This window comes from Hippocampus zosterae, chromosome 14 (genome assembly GCF_025434085.1).
Source record: "Hippocampus zosterae strain Florida chromosome 14, ASM2543408v3, whole genome shotgun sequence".
Taxonomy (NCBI): Eukaryota; Metazoa; Chordata; class Actinopteri; order Syngnathiformes; family Syngnathidae; genus Hippocampus; species Hippocampus zosterae.
Genome location: NC_067464.1, coordinates 20,838,959 through 20,845,579, shown reverse-complemented (window position 1 = coordinate 20,845,579; position 6,621 = coordinate 20,838,959). Strand labels below are relative to the sequence as shown.

Sequence of the window (6,621 nt, the reverse complement as noted above, 5' to 3'; positions counted from 1 at the left end):
ATTACATTTTTATTTTTATTCCCCAGTGGTACGTTCTTCATGTTTCTTGTACATTGCAAATGTGAGATAAAGTTGGAGAAATGAACGTGATAGTTTTGGTCTGCTACCATTATTTGTTTTAATTGTTCATTTAAATCAAAACGGGTCCGCTGCAATTAACTTGACCCAGGGCAGTAAATTTCCGTTATGGTATTTCCTTTTTTATAGATTTTTTAAAAATCAATTCTTCTCAAAGGTGAACATTTACTGTGAGATGACAACGTTTAAATAAACTCATTCAGCCATGGTTGGTGCCAGGTGCCAGCCAGTTTTGCCTTGTGTCCGCTTTTTGCCCCGTTTTATCAACAATCCCCTTGAACTAATCTCACACCCCTAAGGGCCGTTCACACGGCACACATTTGCTCCGGCGCTGCAGCGATATATTTTGTTGCGATATATTTTGCACCGCAGCAAATTGTGTGGAGCGTTCACACGTACAAAGCCGCTGTGTCGGGGCTGCCCCGCTCAGTGTCGGGGCTGCCCCACTTGCGTTCACAAGGCAGTTTCTGCAGCAGAGCAAAACGACAGATAACAAACGAGCTGTCGTGTTGGTTCTTTTTAAAACGTACTGTATATACACAACTCAAGCGACTACTGGACCAGCACGTCCTTCTTCTCGGTCTCAGTTAGTGATGTGTCGTTCGCGAACGAGCCGGCTCCCAAGGCGGGCTCTTTGAAGTGAACGATGGGAGCCGGCTCCCACCTCATTGGGAGCCGGCTCCTCATTGGGAGCCGGTTGGGGAGGGTTACACGCACACACGCACACGCACACACACGCACACACACACGCACACGCGCGCACACACGCACGCACGCACGCGCGCTGCAGTTTAGAGAAGGGGGAGGGGTTAGAGAAGAGACACAGCAGCACACTGAGCAGCACGCGAACAAGACAGACGAGGAGACGAGAGAGCTCGTTAGTGAAAAAAAACAACACGATGGAAAGTGGAAAGGTGAGAAAATGGATAGGAAACGCAGTGAATTATGGACTCATTTCAATTTAATTGATAGTTCAAAGGCAGCGTGTAGACTGTGCAAGGTTAAAATATCCCATAGATCAGGTTCCACAAATAACCTGCACAGGCACATCAGAAATGTCCACCCATCAGTACAATTTGAAGAGAAAAGACAAGCAAGGGAACCAGCTATTAATGAAGGTGCTAGTGTGTCTGCAACTTTTGCTGCTGCTGCAATGTCACAACTGCCTCGATGTACAACCCAGAGCCGGCTTTCTAAAAGATGCCGGAATTCCCATCACTAGTCTCAGTGCCTTCTGCTCGAGAGTGACCGCCCAAGAAAACGTAAATGAACGATGACTTCAATGACACTCAGAAAAGCAAACACTAATGCACCAAACAGAAAATCAAGAGAGGAAATCACAAAATAAATTCTATGGGGGGTGGGGGGGGTGAACAAACAACAAAGGAACAAACAACTCCGAGACACTCCAGTCTCCTACAAAAGGAAAGATGTTACTAGCCACGTCTTGTGTCGTTATGAAACAAACACATTACAGAAGTCCGACAGAGCACGAAAGCAACGCATTCTCGACATACGTACTCTTCACAAGCATTTGCTCTGGAGCTAATTTAACCCAGTTGCGTTCACACGTGCAAATTTACACCGGTGCTGCTTCGCAAACGAGCATTTGCTCCGGAGCAAATTTGGTCCGGTATAAGCTCTTTTCCGGGGCTACGCTGGAGCTAATTTGCACGTGTGAACGCTCTACTGGGGCAGCCCCGGCGCAGCACCGGACCAAATCTTGCCGTGTGAACAGCCCTGTACTTTAGGAGTTGAGACCGGGGCTTGATGTCACACGGGTCGGTTGACAACTTGCAATTAGCTCCACTAGCGCAACTAAAAAGTGAAAAAAATACTATACTGGTCTTTTTCCTTTATGTCAGTGGTCCCTAACTTTTTTTGTGTCACGGACCAGTTGAGACAAGACATGCTGTTCGCCGACCGACAACCTTTTATTCCATAGTTTTTAAATTGCCAGTTTTAAAGCACTGGTACTGACACCTAAGATAATTATGGAGTAATTCAAAATATTTTATTAACATTAATTTCAAACTGTTCTTCAGTCTGACAAATGTAGAACAAAATAACACAGTGAACGACTAAGAAATTGACCAATTAGGAAGGAAAAACAACACTTATAATGTAAACAAATTATTTTTTAAGTTATGATGTGACATACGGCATTAGCATCATTGCTACTTGTCAGCGACTAAGTTGTTTACGTGAGCAGGTTATGCAATCCCTCCTCGCATTTTTCATGCTTTCCACTTGATCACTTGGATGGTACTTGTTCAAATTATTCAACAGGTTTTTTTGGTATTGCTTTGTTTTTGACGACATACATTATTTGTTGCAATATCTAGCGTGATATCTTATGACATAAAGTGATACAACTAACTTGATGATGGTGCACCATGTCACATGTTCACATGCTTCCAAGTCTGCACTGACACAAAATATGACATGAATGCAAAATACATACCTGAGACTTTGTCTTTCATCTGGTACACATTTTGTTTATATTTGATGTATTGATTCCAGGAAATAGCTCAAAGTGTGGAATGTGTACCATCAAGCCACGGTCTCCCCTATTTTGTACTATTTATGTACGATTTTGTGCATGTCACATCGTGTTGATAAACTCACCACAAAATAAGGTAATGCAACGATTGCTGAACAAAACATTAAATGTAGTACAAGTAAATAATTCATTGCAAATTTCACCATTGTGGGACAAATAACATCTTAATTCAATGACAGCTCAAACAATTGTTTTTGTATTTCCCCTGGGTTATGATTTCTCTTTATTTCTCAAAAATTCTTTCCACTGATCTATGGTCTTACTTTGTCACGTATGCTGGCAATGAAGTTGGTCATTGATTACAAACTGGGGTTTTGGTCTGCGTGGGTCAGCAAGGCAGCAATGTCACGAGAACAGCCGTGAACCGCTTTGACGTCTTCATACCTGTCTGGGGGGCGTAGAAGGAAATGTGGTTTGTTTTGTCAACAGGTTTGGTGAGTGCTAAACTTGGCTCATGAAATAATTCTGATGCGCAGTTTCTCAACTCAACTCAACTGTACTTATAGAGCACTTTAAAACAACCAACGCTGTACACTAAGTGTTACACATGGAAAAAAAATTATATACAGAACAGTAAAACAAGACGCGAGAAAGCACAAAAACACTCAAACTAAAACTTAAGTCTAATGATGAGTCAAAAGTCAAAGAATAGAAGTTAGTTTTGAGACACCTTTTAAAGATGGGCAGCGGGGGGGGGGCTTGTCGAATGTTCAAAGGGCGGTCATTCCAAAGAGAGGGACCAGCAACTGAAAAGGCTCAATACCCTCTGAGCTTCCGTTTAGTTCTGGGTACCTCCAAGAAGGTCTGGTTTGATGAAAATGCAAGCAAACGCAAACATATGGACTGACAAAACAATGGACTTTGTTTTATTCTATTCACTCTGAACTATCTCAGTCTAATAAAAGTCAAGCCTCAAGATGGACATATATATATCCATACACATACATTATATATTTTATATACGTTTTCTTTCTTTCAAAAGATAATTTAGATTTCTCTTGTCAGAGACGTATTCATTTAACAATATGTTATTTTGTATTTGTAGTTGACATGGTTTTCCAATTAAGGGTTGAGGTTTTTCAATTTAACCTGGAATATCTCGAGACAACCTGCACCTGACCTCAAAGCCTTTGCTGTCCATGTTGAACAACAACAAGACAGATTGGGTAATATGCAGTGGACAATGACCTGGAAAGGCACTGCACTGCAATGATTAACAGCAACTAAGTATGACAAGGGGAATGTACTGAGAAAATCATTCCAGCAGACAAACAAATTATAAAATCCAATCCATGTTAACACTGGTTCACTGGAAATAATATTCATCTGGGGGTGGCGAGCCTGGCTGGCAACCAGTTCACGGGTGTACCCCGCCTACTTGCCAGAAGACAGCTGGGATAGGCTCCAACGTGGCCGCAACCTTTGTGAGGATAAGCGGATTAGAAAATGGATGAATGAATGGATGGGGGGTGGAGAAACATTCATCTACTTTCTACAAGATAGTGCAAGTCCTCACTAGGTTGAGCTGGAGTTGATCCCAGCTGACTTTGTGTAAGAAGCGGAGTGCACCCTGGACTGCTATATGTACCTACATCTATACCTACCAATGTAACTCTGCAGATGAGTCATAGAGTGAGATGGGACAGAAAACATTCTGGGCTCCTTTAGGGGACTAAATATAGTAAAGCCAGTTCGAACACCATTCCACTCTGATCATGTTTACATCGGGATGTAACACACATGTCTGGTAAATGATGATCATACTAAGTTCACCGTAAATATGAGAACAACTTTTGCGAGAAAGCAAATTTAACCATGTTTAATTTTGCTTATGTAAAGACGTGCAGTGATACAACTAACTTGATGATGGTGCACCATGTCACATGTTCACACATCTGGATGCTTCTAAGTCTGCACTGAGACAACATATGACATGAATGCAAATACATACTTTGTCTTTCATCTGGTACACATTTTGTTTATATTTGATGTATTGATTCCAGGAAATAGCTCAAAGTGTGGAATGTGTACCATTAAGCCACAATCTCCCCTATTTTGTACTATTTATGTACGATTTTGTGCATGCCACACAGTGTTGATAAACTCACCACAAAATATGGTAATGCAATGATTGCTGAAGAAAACATTAAATATAGTACAAGTAAATAATTCATTGCAAATGTCCCCATTGTGGGACAAATAACATCTTAATTCAATGACAGCTCAAACAATTGTTTTTGTATTTCCCCTGGGTTATGATTTCTCTTTATTTCTCAACATTTCCTTCCACTGAGCTATGGTCTTACTTTGCCACGTATGCTGGCAGTGACGTTGGTCATTGATTACAAACTGGGGTTACTGTTTAAATATGGTCTTATCTGGTTTAGGTAACTGGAAAAAGGCAGTCTGGTAGTGTTCAAAGGTTCCTGTCCAATTTATTACGCAGAACAAATCACACACGCTTTCTGGGTCATCTCCATTTACCCCCGTTTTGTCTTTGTTCTTACTATGTAACCTAAATATTAATTTAAGCCTTTCACCATATTTATGGATTGTAGGCTGTATGCTTTACATTACTGGTGATTGGTGAGATGTGCTAAATTGCTAGATTTCTTTGGTCATCATTCCATAATGCTGGTAGAATACGAGTTAATAGTATTTTAAAAACAGAAGGAATTGTTTCATGAGAACTATACGACTGCATACACAATACATAGCATGTTCACATTTGTGATCTTGACACAAATGTGCAGGTAGAGGGACACTAATCTTTGTAACTTGTGAAACTTGTGAAAAACAACAGTTAGATTGCGCTCTACGATAAACAGTGACACCCAGTGGCGGTTGGCGGAGTTTTTTCCAAGGAGCTTTGTAGTGTACAGTACTGTATAGCTATAGCTAGCTTTCCATCCATTTTCTATACCACTTATCGTCATCTGGGAATGGATCCTATCCTAGGTGGGTATACCTTGGATTGGTCACCAGTCAATATAGATCGAGGCACACTGTTCTCGAGCAGTGTTTTTCAAACTTTTTTTAAGTCAAGGCACACTTCCTTTATTGAAAAAAATCTTGCGGCACACCACTAGCCGTAAATGTGAAAAACACCGCTTATTTAAATAATTAACGTGTTATATTGTTACTATAACCGTTTTTAACATCTAAGAATGGCGTTAAACAGCTTGAATTTGAATCAAATGAACACAAAGAAAAAAATATTTTATAATCTTTCATTTTTATTTTTCACCATCACCCTGCATTAATGCGTCACAAATTCGCTTGTCTGTCGGTTAAAGGCAAGTCAATTGGCTAGCTGTTGCTGCTCCCTAGCGGTATGAGATGGTACTACATGATTACTTTATGGGTGACAGACCGCACAGGCATACCAAATGGCTATTTTCCCGCGACACACCTGACAATGTCTAGTGTCACACTGGTGTGCCACGGCACAGGGTTTGAAAAACACTGTTCTAGAGCAGGGCGGCCCGGTAGTCCAGTGGTTAGCACAGTGCAGAGATACACGGTTCAATTCCAGCTCCGGCCTCCCTGTGTGGAGTTTGCATGTTCTCCCGGGCCTGTGTGTGTTTTCCCCGGGTGCTCCGGTTTCCTCCTACATTCCAAGGGGAGGCTGATTGGACGCTCTAAATTGTCCCCAGGTGTGAGTATGGGTGTGAATGGTTGTTCGTCTCTGTGTGCCCTGCGACTGGCTGGCAACAAATTCGGGGTTGCCACCGCCTACTGCCCGAAGACGGCTGGGATAGGCTCCAGCACCCCCCGGGACCCTAGTGAGGGTCAAGCGGTTTGGGAAATGAATAGTGCTTATCCCAGCTGACGGACTGCACCCTGATCTGGCTGAGAGCCAATTGTCGGGCACTGATAGACAAACATCCACCTTTGGACAATTTAGACTGCAGGGGTGGGCAATTCCAGTCCCGGAGAGCCGATATCCTCCATGTTTTCCATCCCTCCCTGTTCAATAC

The 6,621-nt window shown here is 42.1% G+C and overlaps 1 long non-coding RNA gene across 1 annotated transcript; it reads right to left on the bottom strand.

Annotated features, from left to right (window-relative positions):
- Positions 1-2,849: 2,849 nt before the first annotated feature.
- LOC127614541 (uncharacterized) lies at positions 2,850-6,115 on the bottom strand. Its single transcript, XR_007966582.1, has 2 exons — positions 4,992-6,115; positions 2,850-2,947 (listed from the first exon to the last, which is right to left on the bottom strand). It is a non-coding gene; the product is annotated as an uncharacterized LOC127614541 (long non-coding RNA).
- Positions 6,116-6,621: the final 506 nt, after the last annotated feature.